This window comes from Petromyzon marinus, chromosome 27 (assembly GCF_048934315.1).
Source record: "Petromyzon marinus isolate PM22_M1 ecotype Great Lakes invasive population chromosome 27, UKy_Petmar_22M1.pri1.0, whole genome shotgun sequence".
In the NCBI taxonomy this organism is placed as follows: domain Eukaryota; kingdom Metazoa; phylum Chordata; class Hyperoartia; order Petromyzontiformes; family Petromyzontidae; genus Petromyzon; species Petromyzon marinus.
In genome coordinates this window covers 15,511,996-15,525,959 of record NC_133693.1, presented here as the reverse complement: position 1 = coordinate 15,525,959, position 13,964 = coordinate 15,511,996, and the positions used below count along the sequence as shown (strand labels likewise).

Genomic DNA, 13,964 nt, shown 5'->3' with positions numbered 1-13,964 from the left:
GAAGGGGCAGCAGGCAGCATTTTAAACCGTACAGGTGACGATGGCGATGATCCCACTTGCTATAATGCCTTCTCCTGGCCAGTCAGATGCTTTCTCCTGGCCAGCCAGGAGAAGGCACCTCAATGTCCACGGGAAGGGGGTTTCACAATATTTACTGTGTGATCCACCAACCCTTGCTGCCTTCTACAGTGCTGGATCGCAGGCTTGCGTCACCACCTTCTGGCGAGTATTTGTAGTTATTATTTAAAGCTATATAGCACTCACAAGAACGACTCAAGAGGCGCGAGGAGCCACAGACATGCAGGAAGGAAGCCACGTGGTGAGCCAGCACCAACGATTGTCCAGGCTCTACGGTACTCTATGTATGGAGGCATTATTGGCTAATTAATAACGAGTGTTTGTACAAGTGGGGGAAATCGGAGCACCCAGAGAAAAGCCACGTGTGTGAAGGGGCAGCATTTTAAACCGTACAGGTGACGATGGCGATGAGTCCACTTGCTGTACTGCCTTCTCCTGGCGAGGCAGGTTATGCACCTCGACTTCCACGGGAAGAGGATTTCACAACATCATTGTGCGGTGATTTACGAACCCTCGCTGCCTTCCCCAGTGCTGGATTTGAGACGTGCACCACTAACATCAGGCGAATGATAACAACAATAACTATACTTATTACTTGGTAGCAACAGGCGAAAGAAAACAACAGGCAAATTATAACAGGCCAATTAAAACAGGCGAATGATAACAGGCAAATGAAAACAGGCGAATGATAACAGGCGAATGATAACAACAGGCGTATGTTTAGAACAGGCGAGTAATAACAACAATTATTATTTACACTTAGAACTTGATAACAACAATATTTATACTTATAACGTGATCAAGCAGGCCTCAGAGGTGCGAGGAACCACAGACAATCAGGAAGGAAGCCACTTGGTAAGCTGGCACCAACGATTGCCCAAGCTCTGTGACCCTATTGATACGTTTTTATCGACCAGATAGGGAGCGTTACGTGTGGGGGGGAAACCGCCCCCTTCGGTGCCTCCATGGTCCAATAGCTGGTCTTCTTGGCGCCACGGTCCCGAGCCCCCTAAAAGTTCCTCATGGAGCAAATCAACGGGTGGGCCATTGCCTTGTCAGGGCTCATTCATTGCTCCGGATCCCACCTGAAAATGCCAGGCGCAGATCCCCACATCATTAAAGCCACGGGTGCATTTATCCCAGATATAAACAATTGCAAACTATTTGACTATTTTTTTTTACTTTAACCAGGCAAGGCCCACTGAGCTATACAGCTCTCTTTCAGAAGCGGCCACACAATTACAGCTCAACAAATTGGCTTATTACGTGGACATTAGTAGCCAAATACTCTAAACATGTGCTAATAAATGTGGAGGGAAAACCCGGAGGATCCGGAGAAAAATACACGCGACCACGGGGAGATAGCATACAAACTCCAAATACAAAGGTGTCAGGGTAAGGATTTAATACACGACCTCCTGTATACCCTACAAAATAGTTAACATCTCGCCACCGTGGCGCCCAATTCTGATCACATGACATAGCAAAACGAACGTCGCGGTGCATAACAATAATTCAATTGGGCAATTACTGAGCGTTCATAAACGTGAGGGGATACAGGAGTACCCAGAGAAAACCCACTCGTGCAAGGGGGCAACCCTCTATCCTATGCAGACAGAGATGGTGCTTATCCCACTTGCTGTACTGCCTTCTCCTGGCCAGCCAGGATATGCCACCTCAACACCCACTACACCATGAACTTTGTGAACCGAGTTTAAATTTCTGGCCACGGCGAACATCAGTGGCTATCTCCCTCTTCCTCTCTCGTCCCTGCTATTATCTCCCTCTTCTTCCCGCGTCCCTCCCACTATCTATCTCTCCAATCCGTCCCACCATCTCCCTCTTCCTCCCTCGTCCCTCCCACCATCTCCCACTTCCTCCCCAGTACCTTCCACTATCTCCCTCTTCCTCCCACTTGGCTCTACTATCTCCCTCTTCTCCCGTCCCTCGCACTCTCCCTTTTCTTCCCCCATCCTTCCCACTATCTCCCTCTGCATCTCCAATCCCTCGCACTCTCTCCCTCTTCCTTCCTCTTCCTTCCCACTATCACCTTCTTACTCTAACCGATCTGCCTAATCCTCCCAAATAACTCCCACTATCTCCCTCTACTTCCCCAGTCGCTCCAACTATCTCCCTCTTCATTCCCCTTTCCTGCCACTATCTCCCTCTTCCGCCCCCTTCCCTCCCACTATCTCCCTCTTCCTCTCCCGTCCCCCCCGCTATCTCCTTCTTTCTCTCCTATCCCTCCCACTTTCTTCCTCCCCCGTCCCTCCCACTATCTTCTCATCCTCCCCCATCCATCCCACGATCTTCCTCATCCTCTCCCGTACCTTCCGCACCTTCCTTATTTAACACCATCAGGTTCACAGACTCGCCCTCGCTTCTCCCAAGTCAAATAGCCTAGCTTAGACACAACCCTCACCATGTTACACTGACGGCATCGACCGAGACAGCCAACAACTATCCGGCCGCCCAATTATCTAGTGAAGACGGCAGCGACCAAGTCGGCAAAGACAGTGCCAACGAGACGACTCCACTTCCCAGAACCTGCAACCACGAGCTCTCGCTCTCTGCTGCTTTTATCCGACTCGGCGCGGCCTGGCTCCGCCCTGGCCGCGCCTCCCTTCTCCAACCCACGAGCGGGTTCCAGGGTCTTCCAGACAGGGTCTCTGTGATCCTTGCCCCAGTGCCTCCGCCCTGCTGACAAACCCGCGTGAGGCTCACTGGCATGTGTACTCCCCGTCCACCGCAGTTGCCGCTGCTGGACAACAACCATTACTCTACAGTTGTACTGCCCTTCTGTACCGTGCCACCGAGCCATCAACACGGACTCACAGCATCAACACAGACTCACATGATCAACACAGACTCCCACGATCAACACAGACTCACAGCATCAACAGACTCACACGATAAACAGACTCACAGCATCAATACAGACTCACACCATCAACACGGAAACAGGGTCAGTGAGCAAGATGGCGGATGAGTGTATACATGATGTGAGTGGTGGTGAGTTCAAGTTGAGCACCCAGTTTTAAATCTCATTTACTCCCACCACCACCAGCAACCCACCACCCTACATACAACAGTCGGAAGTAAATGCCTACACACCCTACATACAATCGTCAGTAGTAGGAGTGGGGAGAAGAGGGCATCAGTGGGGGCGAGGCATGAAGCGTTGAGAAGCCCTCAGATACTCCATAAAACCCCGAGTTTCATGGAGTATAATTTTCAGCATTACAGTTCCATTTTTTTTTACGTTAACAAATGTCTCGCGATATATTACACCGTATAGGTAACTAGATTGGGCGAGGGATGGTCTTTTTCGTTGAACAATCAATAAAGCTACGGTGTCGTACTTTGCCCGTATCCGTGTACGGTACTGTGCACTAAAGGAAGAAAAATCGAGCGGCTGAACCTCACTGCCTCCTTACCGGAGGCTGTAAACATCAAGTGACCTGAAAACTGCGATGGGACATGAAAGACAACATGGAGAGACAAGAGGGCGCCACGTGTGTTCTTCCATGGCAGCAGCAGCATCATCGCAGGCAATGAGGTTCAAATGGGCACAGGAACTTTGAGGTGGACCCACGAGTGGTCGAGCCACAGGGGCGCGCAATCGGCGACCTCTATACGCTTGGCGCAATCCGCACCGTCATTTCACGGAGCCCTTGTCCGCTCGACGAGTGCGACGCCGCCGTCCCACCGTCATTCGGCGCCTCGTGGTGACATCACAACAGCAAAGCGACAGGTGTTGTTTATTCATTTCTTGAGGCAATTCGAGGGCCCGGTTACATCACGTTGTGATACACGCACACACCGTCAACATATACTACACCGGTTATAAAAAAAAAGCAGGGGATAGAAAGGTGGGGGAGCGGACCCGACCACAGGTATTGTTTAAAAGACGTCAAGCGGACCGGGGGTTTTAAATGCAAGTCCATGCGGACACCAACATCCGAACGATTGTACCAATAAATCCTGAACCTTCTGGAAGATTTCAGCTCCCGCTGGTTTGGATCAGGGTGATGTTGGGGCAAATTCCATTAATTGGGAAAGGCGGCAATCTTATGGGAATGTCCTCGCCAGAGAAGAAACTTGTCGCTTCCATGTTTTATTTTAATCCGACGTCCCATTAGCGAGATCCAGAGCGTGACGGACTCATATGGAGTCGGCCTCCTGTAATTTTTCTGGTCTCATTCTCACCACAGGTGAAGGCAGAGCCACACATCAACGTGCCAATGGGGCCACGGTTGAAGTGGTGGGGCCACGGTTGAAGTGGCGGTGGCCACGGGTCATGTGGCCTCGATGTATTTTCCATGTTGAAGGCCGATTGCCCCAAACATTGCCCGTCATATGCAGTGTCACTGAATAACGTGTGAAACATACTGTAGCATATACAAAATTGTATTTTCTTCATACATTAAATACAATAAACACAATAAACATGAAATGCGTATAGGACATTTATAACTCTCAATGACCAAACTTGTATTTTATGAACACACTTATACGAGCAAAATATGACAAAAGTGTTCCAGATTTCAGTTTCAATTGAGACTGAAATCCGGAATCATTACCCCCTACTGACAGACTAATAATACCCGCTCGCAGGCCAAGTGCTGATTCACTTTGGGGCCTCGCCTGGTATAGAGGTCGTGGGTTAAATCCCGACGCCTGTATATCTGGAGTTTGCATGTTCTCCCCGTGACCGCGTGGATTTTTCTCTGGGTCCTTCGGTTTTTCCCTCCACATTTAGAAACATGCGTTTAAAAGTATTTGGCTGCTATATATTTCTGCGTGACAAGCCACTTCATAGCGCTTTCATTTGTGGCCCGGTCGTTCCTGAAAGAGAGCTATACAGCTGAGTGGGCCTTACCTGGTAAAATAAACATAGATTAGTTTTGTTAGTTTATTTTGTGCCACAGGGGGACAGCTACAGGGGGGGGGGGGGGGTGCCCATTAAAATGGTCGAGATGAGATGCAACTTAAGGCGCTTGTGACTTCCCAAAAATATTATTTATGGCAGGTTTTCACACTCTTACATTCAGCCCATCATCCTCTCAGGGGTCGATAAAATTTACAACCACTTCGTAGGGAAGTCCACAAGGAATGTGGAATTTCCACCGCCTCTGCAGGGGTGTAAAGTGGAGACGAGTAACAATGTGTCAGGCAGACTTACGCTCCATCTCGAATCACGGTCCCACCTCCTTCAACTCGATGTCCTTGCCGTCGCGCTTGTAGACGTTGTACCTGTTGGGAGGGGGGGGGGGCACAGAAGTCACGGGAGGGGATGCGGCAAGTTACACGGACGGCGCTGGACTCTCATTACGTGTCCTCGCAGACGTTTGCCAGTTAGAGGCCAGCGGCCACCCTGTTTAAAACTGCGGATGCATTAACAAATGAACAACATTACGCGCCTTCAGCTTCAGAGATGGCGTTAAATAAAAAAACTCTTTGCTGTTGCTCGAAAACTAAAGTAAAACGAAACTATTTTTATTTTACCACTGAGCTATGTAGCTCTTTTTCACATAAAAATGTATAGCAGCAAAATACTCGAAATTCAAGTTTCTAAATGTGTAGGGAAAAACCCAGAAGACCCGGAGAAAAATCAAAGTGACCAGGAGGAGAACATGCAAACTCCGAATATACAGGCGGACACACAGCACCTGGCCCAAAAGTCTGCTCACTCTTTCCCATTCCGAGACATCTGCAAGTTGCCGGGTGGTAGGTGTCACGTTCACAGATGAATCTCGGTACGCGCGAGCGGCTCGGCGTTAATTTTATTTATAGAGGCGTAGCGCTGCTGTTTTTAAAAGGCGTTGCCCTCACCGCAGAGAACGGTAGTGACACGACCGGCACTCTATGGAACAAAACTGTGCCACATGCCCTCCCGCATGGCCTTATGGGAGCCTCGGTATGTCTTCAGGTCAGAAGACGTACTTGAGTTTTTCTTACGGTTCCGTTTCGACAACGTATATGTACATCATGGAAATGAGAAAGGGTTATAGCCTATACGAGGGATCTTTGTGCTTTGGGGATGGGGGAGGAAGATGTGGGTGAGACTGGCACGGTGCCCGCACGCACCCTCTTTCCGAGTCGCGACGTGAAGTTGTGCATCACGAGGTGTTGGAATGCCTCGGACATCATGTCCACGTCCGGATGTCGTGCCGCATCACCACGCTCGAGAGTGTCAAGTACACCGTGGCATCGTACCACGTGTCACATGAACAGCACGCCGGAAAGTTAGACACACCACAGGTGTCACACAGACTGTACTGGAGAGTTAAACATACTGCCCTTCCATCAGCGGCATCATACCACATCACACCACATACACAGTTAAGACACCACAATCCCCCGTCTGCAGCGTCATACTACACACCGCACATCGTACGCACAGCTAAATACACCTCCATCCCCCGTCTGTTGCACCGCATCACACACGTCACACCATGCATCACACCGGGGAGCGGGAGCGGAGTGGCTATCTCATTACACTACAAATCCGGTGACCTGACTTCGACTTCCGGTGTGTCCAAGCATCGACAGTGGGGAGACAAAAGGGGCCAGATGCGGTAATGACCACACCACCCACCCCGCCGTGTGCCCTGCCGGCCTTCGTAGGTCGCTCGGCAAACAGCACTTGCCCTGACAGCCTGTTAAAGGCTACACGGGGGAGCTTTGTCGACTGTGGTGCGTGCGCGTGCCTGGCATACCGCGGTGCTCATGCAGGACGATGAAGTCGTTGACGGCATTGGCGCAGCACGCCCACACCAGCGCCTGCAGCTTGTGGCCTCCGTGGTTTATCGGCTGAGCGTTCGGCAGGATCAGCTTCATCTCCTGCGGTGGTGGTGGGAGGGTGGTGGTGGTGGTGGTGTGGTAACATGACAGCAAGCGGTCACACGCCGAGTCCGCTCTTCCCACCGGCGTCCTTCCCGGCCACGCTGCGTTCGCCCCCCCACTTCCCCACCCCCCCACTGTATCCGACTCGGGTTGTGTTGTTTGTTTTTTCCATTGCGGAAGGCGAGCCGAGCCGTGTCGGTATACGGGGCCGCCAAACCCCGTGTTGGCACAACTGGGATGCACCATTGGAAAAACTTTACTATTTTTATTTTACCAGGTAAGGCCCACTGAGCTATGCAGCTCTTTTCCAGAAGCGACCTGGCCACAAATCATAGCTCAACTAAGTGGCTTATCGTCATGTGGAAATTTATAGCAGCCAAATACTCTTAAACGGACATCGATTCTAAATGCGGAGGGAAAAACCGGAGGACCTGGAGAGAAATCCACGCAACTCCTCGGAAAGAGGCACGCAACTCCAAATATACAGCAGGCATCAGGGTCAGGATTGAACCTGCAACCTCCTGTATACCAGGTGAGGGAGTTAACATCTCGCCACAGTGGCGCCCCCAATGGTACATCTTTCCGTGACCACCGACCGTGCGTAGTGCTACAGTAGATACATTTTCGATGAATGGAAGGGAACGGTCATCGGGAAAAGGCGGACTGAATCGCGAGGAAAGAAGTTGACAAAAGCTGCATGCACCAAACCAAAGTGTCCAACGCTCCACCACTTACGACCCCCCCCCCCCACACAGCCTCCACCTTTCATCAACAACCAGATTTCTTCTGGTTAACTCAACGGATGCGAGTTGTCTCACACTGCACAAGCCCGTTGATTGGTCGACACGACTCGTGTGAGGTGCAAGGAACTGATTCTAAAGCCGATAGAGAACACGTGTGTGTGTGCGGTAATTTAGCAGTTAGCATGCTGCCCCACAAAACTAGTGACCCGAGGTTGATTTCCGTTCATGGCCAACACCAGTGGCGATTATCTGAACTGGTCCTGGGCCTCCCCTAGATCAATTCAGCCTCAAATGAGTACCTAGGGCGGTGTGTAAACATCATTACCAGAGAGATAAAGGTGGCCAGTTGTGGTGCTAGCCACCTACACCCTCGCAAACAGCACCTGTCCCAAAAGCCTGTTAAGGCTATATGGGGGACCTCTGTCTTTGTGTGCTTGTACACATGCAATACACGAGGACCCACATTCCTCGTGTGACCCCAAACCCTGTAGCCCCTGTGGCCCCGTGCCCGCACCTTGATGAACTGCTTGAGGAGGGAGCTGGGGTCGCGTGAGGTCGTCGCCATGATGTGTGGGTCCTTCACGCCGGCTCAGCGGTACTCGTCATCCATGTGGCTGCTCACTCCTACTGACACGGGGGGGGGGGGGTGGATAGAAAGAGGTGGTAGATGGGGCAGGGGGGACGGAGAGGGTAGGTTATCATTTGCCATACTTCCCCGGACAGGTGAGTGAAGGTGTGTGTGTGGGTGGATGGAAGGAGCGACCAGGAATGGTTTAGAATAGCACTCTGCAGTGATCGCGTTGATTTTGTGTAGCGAGCTGAGCACTAATGAGACCTGGATGAGTCCCAATTGCAAGAGTGGGTGGGTGATATGGCAGGTGAGTGGGTAAATTGAGTAAAATGATGAGTGAGTGAATGAGTGGGTCAGTGCATGTTAAACCTCTTTGTTACAGCACGTAGCCAACCGTGGTAATCGGAAGTGTGACAAACTAACCACAAAAAGTAGTTCTCAAGAAATGAGTTTGTCAATCTAGACGATGATTTAAAAGTGCAAAGCTCCAGTGGCTTCCTAATATTGTAAGGAAGACCGCTGCAGAAGGAAGACTGCTCCAGAAGCACACGTGATGTGGTGACCACCGCCTTCATTCGACATTCCACCAAAATTTACGCCAGCCACCACACACACACACACGGCAGTATTTACGGTCAACGCAACTGCGGCATTAAACCCATTAAACCGGTGGGGAAGGGGGGGGGGGTTGAGGGCCCGCCGTTCTCGAACCGCGAACCTCCGCGGCAAAACACGGTGCCACCGCTTGGCAGGAAGGACCGACAGCGAGCCGGGGATGCGCGCCGACTCGGCGTGTCTAGCGGGCGGAGACGCGCGACGCTTATCCCTCTGCCTCGGGAGTCTCGCGGGAAGGAAGAGAGAGAGATGCGAGGAGACGTGATGGTGAGGGATGTGAGATCACCCTCCCCTCCCTGGTCGAACTCCACGGCCTTGTGGAGTTCAAGCGCCTCCCACCGCAGGTCCGTAGGCAGCACCAGGTTTTCTTCGGTGACGACGTCAGGGGGACAGGGGGCAGTGGGTAGGGGGCGTGCAGGGGAGAATTAACAAGGAAGAAAAATCATGCGCAAGCATGGATTCATTCGGAAACGCTTTCAACGCGCGGTTGTCTTGTCGCCTGTATTGTCAGACCGTCTTGTACCATCTTAGTCAGTCTTGCGGTCTCATTGTCTCTAGATCCGTCTCTAGTCTGTCTTGCGTGTCTCAACGTCTCTAATCTGTCTCGCTGTCTCTCGTCCGTCTTGTCGTCGCGAGCCCATCTCTAGATCCGTCTTGCCGCCCGTTACCATCGAGCGCCCTCTTGAGCCGCGCCTTCTCCTCTACGAGGATCTTCTTGGCCTCCTGCGCCTTGCGGTAGAGGTACTCGCCGTGCAGTTGCGCCTCCTCAGCTGCAACACCAAACAAAGACAAAGATCCCCCATGTAGCCTTCGACAGGACTGTCGGGTGCAAGTGCTGTTAACGAGCAGCACATTTGATACACCAAGGGGGGTAGGTGGCCAGCACCACATCCGGCCGCCTTAATCTCCCCAGTGGCGATGTTTACACAACGCACCAGGTACTCATTTGAGGCTGAGTTGACCAAGGGGAGGGCCAGGAACGGAATCGTCAACAGTGTTGGCCTTGAGCGGGAATTGAACTCGGGTCGCTGGGTTAGTAGTGCAGCGTAGTGCTAATCGCGAGACGACCATAAACAACAACCGCCATTCGCCACGAAGTGGTGGAGATGTCACCACGGCGCTCGTGCCAGGCTACGTGCAGGTTAAGGCCACATGAAGCGTCGAACGCCCGCTGGCAGCAGGAGGTCACAGACAGACAGACCCAGGTTGCCATTGGTTGCTTGACTGAGATGACTGGCCGATGCACCACCTGTGCCCCCTACTGTGCTACAACACCGCTCCCACCTACACAAACTCTCTTGGGCTATACTCTTTGGTTCTTTCGGTAAAGTCACATAGGCATAAAATATAAAATAAATTAAATCACGACGTTTCGGGCGCAACACAAGCGTCCATCATCAGGTGGGACAAACCACAGCAAGAAACAATTGCCGACGTGGGCAAAAGAGCTGCTGTAAACAAGAGACTATATAGGTAAGAGAAGAGGGGAGGATCAGGGAGGAGAGATAGAGAGGGGGGGGGTATGATGAGGAGGGGAGTGCTGAAGAGAGCGGGGCTGGGAGTGGGAAGCTTAAGAAATTAGAGATGCGGAAAGTTAAGGCAACACCATAAAGGAGTTAAGGTTTTACCTGGTTAATAACATTCTTCCAATGATTACTCAATTTGTATCCATCTTCTCGGTTGAAGTTATGTCTGTGTTTATATATCTGGATGGCTTCATGAACAAACCTTTGATAGTAGCCCGAAGGTTTGCAGAGCGGCACCACGATACTCCTAGCGACGTCGTTGATTAATGTCTGTAATTAATATCGATGGTGAATCTCTGTAATTAATATCGATGATTCGATTCCACGAGAACAGATTCCACAAGAATCGATTCCACAACTATTTTAGTAAAGCGAAGTACGCGATTCGATTCAAACGTGTTCGTTCCGGTCTCATCAGAATCGGTATTGATTCTGTGCTGGAGGAATCCAATGAGCTATAAAGCTCTTTGATCACAGATGTGCCAGTAGGGGGCACGGGGTCATAACGTCACAACAACAAACAATACAAAAACGATAGGAGTGCAAAGGGAATGGTAGCAAACCACTAAAAATAGGTTAAATAAACCATATAAGTTCATACTCTTTGGTTCTTTCGGTAAGAAGTCTCGCTCTCCGTTCCACCCACTACAACTGGCGTCAGAAGTAGCCAAATAGTAAGATGAATCGCTATAATGGAGACGCGAAGAAAAACTCGTACCAGGGCTCCAGTGGAAGAGGAGGACGACTCAACACCACCGGGGTTGGCAGCCCCGGAAGGGGGAGGAGAAGCGACGCCGGCCGAGCTGCTCACTGCCCGGCCGCCCGGCGGCTCACCACCGTCGGAGAGGGCGCTTCAGGTGGCTCACTCCCGCCTCACCCAACTCCTGCACGCGGCGGCATCCATCCTCGACGAAATACATCGCGGGTTATAACCACAACAAATATAACCACAATCACTGCGACCATAATCGCCATAACCACAAATATAACCATAACCACGAGCTACATAACCACAAGTATAAACACTACTGCCACAAATATAACCATAACCACCACAACCATAACAACCAACATAACCACCACAACAACCACAATGATGCTGATACACTCTCACACCATGTGGGTCCCCTTGTCTCCTTGTGTCTCCCTGTGGGTGAGTGGATGGGTTGGCGAGAGAGTCGGTGGGTTGGCAAGAGAGTCGGTGGGTTGGTGAGAGAGTGGGTGGGTGGCAGAGTGAGTGACCGGTGGCAGAGTGAGTGACCGGTGGCAGTGGGTGACCGGTGACTAAGTGGGTGGATGGCAGTGGGTGACCGGTGACCAAGTGGGTGGGTGGCAGTGGGCGACCGGTGACGAAGTGGGTGAGAGAGTGGGTGGCTGAGTGGGTGGCCGAGTGGGTGGCTGAGTGAATTGGTGAGTGAATGAGTGCCAGAGTGGGTGGGTGAATGGCTGAGTGGGTGGGTGAGAATCAGTATGTTTTTGCTGGAGGAATCCGATGAGCTATGAAGCTCTTTTTCATAGATGCCCAGAGAGTGGCTGAGTGGGTGGCTGAGTGAGTGTCAGTGGGTGTGAGTGGGAATGAAATCTAACCTGCACCTCTGCATTGCAAGTCCAGCGAGCTAACGCCCTGCGTGTGGTGGGGTAAAGTGTGGGCATGGCCACTTTGCTCCAACACGTCCGGACCAGCGTGGAAGAGTAGACCAAATATCTCTATATAGCGGCCTCTAGTGGATGCCTTTTCCAGCAGCAGGCGATTCGCCTCCACAACAAACCCGTCTCTCCAGAGATAAAAACACACGGCAGTCTGGGAGTGCCTCTCATCAGCTATGGCTCAACACGAGGGCCACTCTGGGGCCGGTTTCCACCGTCAGCGCCTCATCAGCAGCAGGGCCGGGCTCTGCTTGAAGCAGCGCCGTGAACTCAGCAGGCGTCTAGGACGTGACGGCTGTGGGCCAGGCGCCTCCTCCTCTGTCTCCCCCCACCACCGCCGCCACTGCTGATGTGTGCACACCGCGCGAGGTTCTCACCTTCAGGCTGAGTCGACGTAGAGGAGGCCCAGCGAGCCGCCGCTTCAGAAGCTTTCGCGAGCCACTGACGGTGGCCGTGAGCGGGAATCCAAATCAGCCGCTCGCCACCCACAATCCACAGCGCGCGCCGCCTCCACTCGGCCCCGGCCTAAGCGGAAGTAGCAGCGGGGGAGGGGGGCGGGGCATGGGGGGTGAGGGGGCGGGTCGCGAAGGGGGGCATGGGGGGTTGTGAGGGGGCATGGGGGGTTGCGAATGTGGAGGGGCGGGGGGGAAGGGGGGTCACGAGGAGGGGCGGGGGGGGCAGGGGGGGTAGCGAGGGGGAGGGAAATGTCGGGCCATGGGGCGTGGTTGCGAAGGGGGGCAGGGGGGGAGGAGCTCAGGTGTGAGGGGGAGGAGCTCATGGCTCTGACGTCACGGGGGCGTGGTTACCTTGTACCGCCCCCGCGTCTCGCGCCACGTGCTTCCCACTGGCAGTTTGGCCGTTAGAGAGGCCCGGACAGACCCCAGAGCAGGAGTGGAACCGAGCTGTGGGTGAGTGGTGGCGGTGGTGGTGTGAGTCTCTCTGTGCGAGGCTGTGTGAGTCTCTCTGTTTGAGTCTGTGTGTGTGAGTCTCTCTGTGCGAGTCTGTGTGTGTGTGAGTCTGTGTGCGTGAGTCTCTCTGTGTGAGTCTCTGTGTGCGTGTGCGACTCTGTGTGAGTCTCCCTGTGTGAGTCTCTGTGTGTCTGTGTGTTAGTCTGTGTGTGTGTGTATCTCTGTGTGAGTCTCTGTGTGTGTGAGTCTCTGTGTGAGTCTGTGTGTGTGTGAGACTCTCTGTGTGAGTCTCTGTGTGTGTGTGAGTCTCTGTCTGAGTCTGTGTGTGTGTGGAACGGTCGTGGAGCTGACAGCGCGCTGCGCTATGAACCCGGCGACCCCGAGTTGGATTCCCTCTAAAGGCCAACAGCAGTAACGATTATCTGAACCGGTGCTCGGCCTCCCCTAGATCGACTTAACCTCGAATGAGTATCTGGTGTGGTGTGTAAAGATCGCCACTGGGGAGACAAAGGCGGCCGGGCGTGGTGCTGGCAATCCAACACCCTCGTGTGTCGTGCCGGCCTTCATACGTACTGCTGGCTAACAGCACTTGCCCCTACAGCCTGTTAAGTCTCTACGGGGATCTTTGTCTTTGGTGTCCCATACTGGCAGGGGGAGGAGTGGTGGTGTTAATGTTGGTGGTGTTAGTGGTGGTGGTGCTCGTGATGGTGGTGGTGTTAGTTGTGTTAGTGATGGTGGTGTTAGTGATTGTGGTTGTTAGTAGTGGTGATAGTGGTGGTGTTACTGGTGTTAGTGATGGTAGTGTTGGTGTTGGTGGTATTAGTGATGGTGGTGTAAGTGAGGTGATCGGATGCCATGGTGATCCCCATCTTTAAGAAGGGAGAACGCACAGACTGTAACAACTACAGGGGCATCTCACTCAGTGTGCCGGGAAAGGTCCTGGCAAGGATTATTCAACACTGCCTTACCAGGCATGCTGAGGAGAGGCTTGCGGAGCCCCAATGTGGTTTCAGGAAAGGGCGGTCCT

At 52.6% G+C, this 13,964-nt stretch overlaps 1 long non-coding RNA gene across 4 annotated transcripts; it reads right to left on the bottom strand.

Moving 5' to 3' along the window:
* Positions 1-268: 268 nt before the first annotated feature.
* On the bottom strand, positions 269-12,607 carry LOC142929256 (uncharacterized). Of its 4 annotated transcripts, none has more exons than XR_012945486.1 (9): positions 12,407-12,607; positions 11,101-11,287; positions 9,525-9,626; positions 8,960-9,223; positions 8,185-8,294; positions 6,801-6,924; positions 6,169-6,264; positions 5,264-5,334; positions 269-1,163 (listed from the first exon to the last, which is right to left on the bottom strand). It is a non-coding gene; the product is annotated as an uncharacterized LOC142929256 (long non-coding RNA). The 4 variants fall into 4 exon arrangements; XR_012945488.1 differs by having other exon boundaries at positions 11,101-11,266; XR_012945489.1 differs by having other exon boundaries at positions 9,143-9,223; positions 12,407-12,605.
* Positions 12,608-13,964: the final 1,357 nt, after the last annotated feature.